Source organism: Myxine glutinosa, chromosome 1 (genome assembly GCF_964187855.1).
Source record: "Myxine glutinosa chromosome 1, kmMyxGlut1.1, whole genome shotgun sequence".
Taxonomy (NCBI): Eukaryota; Metazoa; Chordata; class Myxini; order Myxiniformes; family Myxinidae; genus Myxine; species Myxine glutinosa.
Genome location: NC_136261.1, coordinates 430,307,056 through 430,316,533, shown reverse-complemented (window position 1 = coordinate 430,316,533; position 9,478 = coordinate 430,307,056). Strand labels below are relative to the sequence as shown.

Genomic DNA, 9,478 nt, shown 5'->3' with positions numbered 1-9,478 from the left:
ACACCCAAAAGGTCACCTGGTCATGTTTCCACGGTGTGATTAAAGTATACCTGCTGAACGTTCTGTTAATTCCATCCAGGGTTCCACATTCTACCTGTGATCTGATCCAAACCCACTCTCACCTTCACTATTAACGGCGGTGGTCCATTCCAGGTAAACACAAAGGGTTTCATCTGCCTGGACGGACTTTCTTCACTCAAACATCCCATTCAAACACACATTTGAAGAAGAAGAATCTGAAATGTATCGTGAGGAGAATGAAGAGTTCGGGTTAAAGTTCATTTCACATCAAATAAGATAAACAATGAACTTATTAAATTATATAAACTTTATTATAATATAAACATTAATCAGTAATCACATCGTCATGAACAGGTGAATCACATCGTCATGAACAGGTAAATGATTTGATTGATTTGACCCAAAATAACCGGATCAGTTCGTGATGAAAGTTTATTTCACTAAATGTACAAAATGAACGGAACCATAATCCCAAACCCCAATAGCGGGTTTAACGGGGTCCATGAAGTTCCCCCTGAACACGTGCAGGACCCGCGAGTCCCCGAAACACGTCAACTCTCCCGCCTCGCAATCCAAGAAGAACCCAAACCGTTCATGATCCCCCGGGACGAACAGGGAGGTTCGTCGTTTGTTATGATGTGCGAAGAATTCGTCAGAATGTTTCCGTAAACACCAAGACTCGGGATTCTCTCCCAACCAGCTCTTTCCCCCTTTTCTCCCCATGGAGTTTAAACAGATCCCGATTCCGCACAAACTACTCGACCTCACATCGACCTCCCAGTAATGACGACCTGAGGAGAAACAATCACAGGAAACAACTTGTGCATGAACATCAAACCGATCAGGATGTTCCGGGTGCTGATTCTCGGTCCTGGTTCGAGTCGCCGACCTGAGATCTCCGGAGATCTTGATCTCTCGATGTGCAGAGTTTGGGTCCAGACTCGGGCTCCGTCCATCTGCGGACACGACAGGTCGCGGACATTGTTAGACAAACGGACAAAAACAAACACATTAATCTCTTATCACAAAAAAACTTTTATTACAATAATTGTTTTTATTTATTTATGCACATTGCCGATGTTACCCTCTCCCTTCATAAAGGTGTGTTTGTACACCGAGTCTGGAGTTGTAACTTATAAGATGTCGCCGTGGATAACGACCAATGGCGGACAGACAATGTTACCTTCTCCCCCCCCCCCCCCATGCCCCCGCGTGATGCTGTGGACACATTAACGATGTTACCCTCTCGCCCCCCCCCACCCCCATGTCCCCACGTGATGCTGTGGGCACATTAACGATGTTACCCTCTCCTCCCCCCCTCCCCCATGCCCCCACGTGATCCTATGGACACATTAACGATGTTACCCTCTCCCCCCCCCCTCCCCCATGCCCCCACGTGATGCTGTGGACACATTAACGATGTTACCCTCTCCCCCCCCTCCCCCATGCCCCCACCCCGTGATGCTGTGGACACATTAACGATGTTACCCTCCCCCCCCCTCCCCCATGCCCCCACGTGATGCTGTGGACACATTAACGATGTTACCCTCTCCCCCCCTCCCCCATGCCCCCACGTGATGCTGTGGACACATTAACGATGTTACCCCCTCCCCCCTCCCCCATGCCCCCCACGTGATGCCGTGGACACATTGCCGATGTTACCCTCTCCCCCCTCCCCTCCCCCATGCCCCCACGTGATGCTGTGGACACATTAACGATGTTACCCCCTCCCGCCCCCCTCCCCCATGCCCCCACGTGAGCCTTGGACACATTGCGATGTTACCCTCTCCCCCCCCCCCCTCCCCATGCCCCCACGTGATGCCGTGGACACATTAACGATGTTACCCTCTCCCCCCCCCCCCCCTCCCCATGCCCCCACGTGATGCTGTGGACACATTAACGATGTTACTCCCTCCCCCCCCCCCCCCTCCCCCATGCCCCCACGTGATGCCGTGGACACATTGCCGATGTTACCCTCTCCCCTTCATGAAGGTGTGTTTGCACCCTGAGTCTGGAGTTTGTAACTTATGAGATGTCGCCGTGGATAAGGAACAATGGCGGACAGACAACGGTGTTTATATGTATCGATGTATCTGTTTATGTGGAAGTGACGCGTCGCATAATGAAAGCAGATCGGACAAAAAGGGGGAAAATAAAATTGCACAACAAAGGCGAGGAACAGGGGGGGTGAGGGGTGCGGGGGAGAGGGAGAGGGGCTGCTTCGTTCGTTGATATACGTACTTTTTATCTCACCTGGAACAAAGTTCAGGTGAGCTTTTGCGATGGCGCGTCGTCCGTCCGGAAACACTTGCAACTTATTCTGTGAAACCGCTGATGAGATTTTGACCAAATTTGGCACAAATTGTATTTGTTGTGTTCGGTCTGAAGTTTGTTCAGGGCAATAAAAAAAGTCGGGGCCTCAGGGGGTCAAAGTGGAGCCACGTTTGACCCCAAAATAGCAATTTGCTTTTCCCCTCTGAAAATACAAACACTATTTCGATGAAACTTCCCCACAACCTTCACCACCCGTGATGTACAAATATACATCACGGGGTGGGGGGGGGGGGGGGGGGGAGGGGGGAGGGTGGACCACAAAATATGTATGTTTTTGTTTGTTTAAAGTCTCATGATTATGTTGGTTTGATTCTCCCTGCTGTCCTGTCTTCCAGCGACCATTAAAATGTGTTTAAAATACCTTTAGTCAGTGCAGTATACTGGTTATTCTACCAGGTGAGCGCCAGGTGTGTTGCCCATATTTTTACTCTTTAAATGAAGAAACTAAATGAAATAGACTCAATCTGAGGAGGAAGCAGGGGTGTTCCATCCATTACCAAGCTGCTTGGAGAGCGCTCGCCAAGCAGCTCAAGCATTCAAGCAAGCTTTATTGTACACAAACCGACCTGTTCTGACGCAGGGAATACTTGAGTTGAGTGGACAAAATGGGGGAATTAAGACCCCAAGCTAAGTGATCTGAACGCAGGCTGACCGAAGATAAGCCTGTTAGTATAAATTATCTGAAACACACAAACACCCAGTTTTCATTCATGTAATCCAGAGGAGGTGGAGAAGTATATATGCAAAGTTTGGGGGTGGTACGTTTCATGGTTTTGGAGTTATGCAGGAGACGGCCGGCCACACACACACACACACACACACACACACACACACACACACACACACACACAGACACACACACACACACACACACACACACAGACACACCTTTTTATTATTATAGATATATGATCCACAATGTTTGTTGATGTAAGATGTTGATGTGAGGAATTGGGAAATATCTTACAAATTCCTTCAGGATTGTAAATTTTATCTGGGACGAACGAGCAATTTATACCGGATTATGTTACAGAATGAACCAGGATTTGTCAAGAAAGATCTTGTTCTAATTACATCGTTGGTGAGAGGGGAGGACGAGAGAAAGAGGGGAAAGGGGTAGTGGGGAAGAGAGAGAGAGGGGGGATGGGGTAGTGGGGAAGAGAGAGAGGGGGGATGGGGTAGTGGGAAACAGAGAGAGGGGGGATGGGGTAGTGGAGAAGAGAGAGAGGGGGATGGGGTAGTGGGGAAGAGAGAGAGAGGGGGGATGGGGTAGTGGGGAATAGAGAGAGGGGGGATGGAATAGTGGGGAAGAGAGAGAGAGGATGGGATAGTGGGGAAGAGAGAGAGAGGGGGGGGATGGGATAGTGGGGAAAAGAGAGAGGGGGGATGGGGTAGTGGGGAATAGAGAGAGGGGGGATGGAATAGTGGGGAAGAGAGAGAGAGGATGGGATAGTGGGGAAGAGAGAGAGCGAGGAGGATGGGCTAGTGGGGAAGAGAGAGGTGGAGAGAGGGGGAGAGAGAGGGGATGCGGGGGAGAGGGGGATGCGGTGGAGGGGAAGAGAGAAAGGAGGATGGGGTAGTGGGAAAGAGAGAGAGGGGGATGGGGTAGTGGGGAAGAGAGAGGGGGGATGGGGAAGTGGGAAAGAGAGAGAGGGGGGATGGGGTAGTGGGGAAGAGAGAGAGAGAGGGGGGGATGGGATAGTGGGGAAGAGAGAGAGGGGGAATGGGGTAGTGGGCAGAGAGAGGCAGAGAGAGACGGGTGGAGAGAGAGGGAGGGGATGGGATATTCGGGGAGAGGGATGGGGAGAGAGAGGGGAAGAGAGAGGGAGGGGAAGAGAGAGGGAGGGGAAGAGAGAGGGAGGGGAAGAGAGAGGGAGGGGGAGAGAGAGGGAGGGGGAGAGAGAGGGAGGGGGAGAGAGAGGGAGGGGCAGAGAGAGTGAGGGGGATGAGAGAGGAGGGAGGACAGGATGGGGATTAAGAAAGGCCATTAATCAGCAAACAAGTTTGGACTATCCCCTCCTCCTGGTTGGACATCGTTCAATTAAACAAACCTTGGGTTTTGTGACACTTGGCAAGAGGGAAAATCGAGTTGGAAAATAACTAAGTGGAATAGAGTGAAGGAAAATATGAAGAGGGAAATAAAACAGAAGAAAAAGGAAAGAATGAAAAGAAGAAAATATGGGATTTTAAATTATCTAAATGGAACGAAGAAGAAGAACCCCCTCCCCGTTTCCTTTCACTTACAAAGTCTTCTCAAGTTGTTCTGATCCAGCTCAACCTTCTCCGGATGCTCCACCGGTCCTTCTGTGGAAATGATTAAAGATTAACAAATATTACAAGACTAGCCGAAACCCGTGGAACATCCACGGAAGGGAGGATGTGGTGTATGGATAGAGTGTACCATTATGGATGGCATAGGGGATTTGCTTGTCCGAGTAAGAGTTGGGAAGAAAGATGAGGATGAAGAGTGCGTATATGAACAACGATCACCGACACCGGCACAAATGCATGCTCTGGATTGTCCACTCAGTGGACGGCTTGCTGTCGCCTTCGCCTGTCCAATCAGCGGACGGCTTGCTTCGCCTTCACCCAGCATACGCCAATACGATGGCATCCTAAGATGGCGTCGTATCGGCAGTTAATCGGATGCTTTTGGGCCCCAACGTCGGCTAATTCCGATTTTTCGAGTATGGCGGTACGTGATAAACAAAGAGCGCGGTTCGTAGATCGTAAATCCATTAGTGCCGTGGGCATCGGGTCACTGGGTGCAGCGTAAAAGGGATAACAAAGTCGAGTCCTTACGCTATTATTATATTTATATAGATAGATTATTAATAAAGGCCTCAAGACCTATTCAACTTGAATTAAAAAACGCGACATTTCGGCTATTCAAGAACACATTTGTAACCTGTCAATCAAAAAGGAAAACGTTTTGTTGATCGTCTTCTCAACAAAACGTGTCGACAAAACCAAAGGAATATTCAGGATTTTCACAAAATCACGACAACTTGAAAGATACGCCAAAAACCTGAGGTGAATTCCGGTGATGCAGTCATCTTCTTCCTCTGCGCCTCATTTTCTTCATGTGAAAATGAATCGATTTAAAATTCCATAGAACTCTGTCGTTTATGTATATTTTTATTTTATTACATTCACGTAGTTTCACATTCTTGACTTCGTGGAGCTTCAATCTTTTGTGGTTTAAAAAAATAAAATAAAGATGGATTCTTCTTCATCACATCGCATCGCATTCTCTTCCTGTGAAACTGTTTCATATAACTGTGTCGTTTATGTATATTTTTATTTTATTACATTCACGTAGTTTCACATTCTTGACTTCGTGGAGCTTCAATCTTTTGTGGTTAAAAAAAATAAAATAAAGATGGATTCTTCTTCATCGCATCGCATTCTCTTCCTGTGAAACTGTTTCTCCATTTAACGTTTCCAAAATCAAAACTTCAAAAACTTCTTCACTTCAATTCGAAAAAACTTCAAACTTCAAAAAACGCTTCTAAAACGTCACACCATTTAACTTTATTAAAATGACGATAAAGACGTTTCCTTATATATCCTAATTTAAAATGTTCAAGGGAATAAAAAGACCATTTGGTTCACACCACTCGACTGTCCAATCAGCGGACGGCTCGCATCGCCTTCGCTCAGCAGACGCCAATACGATGGCGTCGTAAGATGGCGTCGTATCGGCCGTTAATCGGATGCTTTTTGGGCCCCAAAGTCGACTAATTCAGATTTTTCGAGTATGACTGTAAGTGATAAACAAAGGGCGCGGTTCGTAGATAGTAAATCCATTAGTGCCATGGGCATCGGGTCACTGGGTGTGGCGTAAAAGGGATAACAAAGTCGAGTCCTTACGGTATTATTATATAGATGTGAAATTATATTGTTTTTATGTTCATGAAGATTTTTTAAATCTTTCAACCAAAAATCTAAATATAACAAACATGGCGGAAGACATGGAACTTCCATATTGTATTAAATAAAATATAATTTTCATCGATTCATGAAGGAAAATTCACAACATTAGTCAGGTTCACCATGTCAATAAATTATATTTCGTTCAAAATCATGGTAGATTAGCAAACCTGTACATTTTTGGAAAGGTTATAGCATAAGGAATCCGAAAATCAATGTTGGTATTTGCACAGACACCTGCATGGCCGCCATTTTGGATTTTGAAAATGGCCGCCATAAAATACATATTTTGCACGATCTCGGCTTCTAGTCAACCTAGAGACTTAATTAAATATGCTAATCCTATGTTTTCTGGGTCAAGGAATCCAATAAATGCCTCAAAATAGTGCTCAGGATTATAGAAAAGCAACAAACAAAGGTAATTGAAAACCATTGTCTTTATATTTGTGATATAACTGTATTACATAATACATGATATTGCAAGTCCTTTGAAGTTATAGGTTGTTATAGGAAGTTATAGGTATTATCAGATTGAACTATAAGTCCTATACACAGGATCTACGAGGTCTATACTGTTCAGGAATATGCTTTTACAGATCTTCATCACTGTCCTGAGTGTCATTTTCGTAAAGGTGTCTACGCAAATGTAAACATTAATTTTTGGATTCCTCATGCACTGAGTATTCCAAAAATGTATAGTTTTGCCAATCTACCAAAATTTTCAACGAAAAAACATAGTGAACATGACTACATTGTTCTTACACTTCACTGTGCAGAATTCATTTTAACAACTTTTACACAAAGATTCTCCACTTTTACAAACTTTTACAATTACAGTTCATGAGAAGAATAAAACGGTGAATGAATGATCAGTAACATCGACTTGGATGTTAAGTTTTGCACAAACACCAAGTTCATGTCCTGATTCTTCACAATCTCAACGAATGACGTCATTCACCTGTAAAATGTTTGTTTTCTGCACAAAATAAGATTTCCCTCCCTCACGGGCCGATCCCCCTACAATCCCGGATTAGAACTTTGTGGCTTTCATGTTATGAATTTTATAACTTATGAAAAATGATTTAAATTCTGTTAGTCTTGTATTTCTGGTCCACAATGTTTCTTTATCATAACAAAATTAACTAGAACGGCACCTGGTAGAGCACATACCTCCACCAGGCTGCACAGTTTATGTTTTGTATCCACTGAAAGACCGGATCTGGATCCAGACCTGAACCAAAGTCGAATCAGCTTGTTATCGTCACCCAACCAACTCATTCACCAAGTTTTTGAAATATCGTGTTACGCAGTAAATCGTTTTCGAGACGTCCAGTGAGGCCTGGCAGTGCGCGAACAAGGCGGACTGAGGCCTACTTCTCGCCAACGCACCGGAAGAGCCGACGAACCCCGACTGGTTGAGCTAAGCCAGCACACGCACACACACACACACACACACACACACACACACACACACACACACCCTGTTATTTTTATTTATCTGTCCTGTGTCTGTGTTTAAGTCTGGTGTGGGGACGTCCCAATTTAGGACATTATCGATTATCGCGCGTTTTATTTTATATTCCTGGCATTCCGTAGTAAATAAATCCTTATATGATTTTCACTGTATATTCTAAATCCGTTTTCGTGTGAGTTCATTTCCTGCAGGCTTTGAAGAAGACTGCCCGGCGAGATCACGTCAGGTAAAAGGCTTCGTCCTCTTGTTCTTCTTTCTTCCCCCACCCCACTGACGCAAAAACAGTGAAATCCGCATTTGGGCATCGTCTTTAGAGTTAAAGCTGGCTTTGGCTATCCGTGATTTCCCCGGTATTAACCAAGAGGGAGTCACACAACAATATTTTACTTCCTCATTCACGTCATCACCGATTTTTGTCCCCCGTCGCAACGGGAAGCGAAAGGGGGACTATGGTTTTCCCCTCCGTCCGTGCGTGCGTGCGGGCTGGCGTGCGAACGTGCGTGCGTGCGTGCATGCGTAAGCGAAGGACCGAATTCTAATTTGGTGTGTGGGTGCAACCCACGTCAAAATCCAAGATGGCCGCCGCCATGTATGTCTGACGCCATGTATGTCTGAACCTTGTGAGCGAAATACCTTGAAAAATAAGCGAAGTACCAACTTCTAATCTGGTGTGTGGGTGTATCTAGGCATAAAGAAGAACGCTATTGCAAATTGGGTCGCCACGTCAAAATCCAAGATGGCCACCACCATATATATGTCAACATTGTGAGCGAAATATCTTGAAAAATAAACGAACTACTAACTTCTAATCTGGTGTTTCGGTGTACCTCGGGATACGGAAGAAGGCTATTGAAAATTTCGTCGCCACGTCAAAATCCAAGATGGCCGCCACTATATATATATCTGAACATTGTGAGCGATATATCTTGAAAAATAAACGAAGTACTAACTTCTAATCTGGTGTGTGAGTGTATCTACGCATAAGGAAGAATGCTATTGAAAATTGGGTCGCCACGTCAAAATCCTAGATGGCCGCCTCCATGTATGTCTGAACCTTGTGAGTGGAATATCTTGAAAAATAAGCGAAGTTCCAACTTCTAATCTGGTGTGTGGGTGTATCGACGCCTACGGGAGAACGCTATTGAAAATTGGGTCGCCACGTCAAAATCCAAGATAGCCACCTTGCGTCTTCCACTTTGTCAACTCACGTCACTTCAACGACGGGAGGCCAAGGCGTAACGCTTGTTCCAATCATAATACTTTGATTTCCTGAATCCATGCTGGAATTCCAACCGAAAGAAAAGGATTTAATTAAAAGGAGATTATAGGTGGGCCAAAGAGCAAAGGCAAATCAAAATGGCCTCCAAATCAAGCTACAGGCGGTATATCCTCCATCACTAAAAGTCATAACTTGAAAAACTTCAGAGTTCATAGAACATGACACTCCATGCAGTGTTCAAGTCTTTACTTCAATTTTAATAGTATAACAATTTAAGATCATTTTAAAAATCTGGAAGTTTAGCATGACTACACTGTACTAACAACACTACACTGTACTAACATGACTACTCTGTAATACGACGATGATGAATCACAGTTGAGGAGATGTTGGCTTTATTGATCACCATAGAACACAGCGTCAATTGGCATCTAACAGAAGCATATCGGTGGCCTCTTCTTCACCCTCTGACATGACACTCCTTCTCATAATAATCA

General features: G+C 45.1%; 1 pseudogene across 1 annotated transcript in view; it reads right to left on the bottom strand.

The window, feature by feature from the left end:
* Positions 1 to 310: 310 nt before the first annotated feature.
* The window catches only part of LOC144894362 (zinc finger protein RFP-like), a 46,830-nt pseudogene continuing 37,662 nt past the window's right edge, over positions 311 to 9,478 (bottom strand). Inside the window, exons 5-6 of the transcript XR_013625056.1 lie at positions 4,600 to 4,659; positions 311 to 977 (exon numbers count right to left, since the gene is read on the bottom strand). The product of XR_013625056.1 is annotated as a zinc finger protein RFP-like (transcript). The remainder of the gene's footprint in view (positions 978 to 4,599; positions 4,660 to 9,478) is intronic.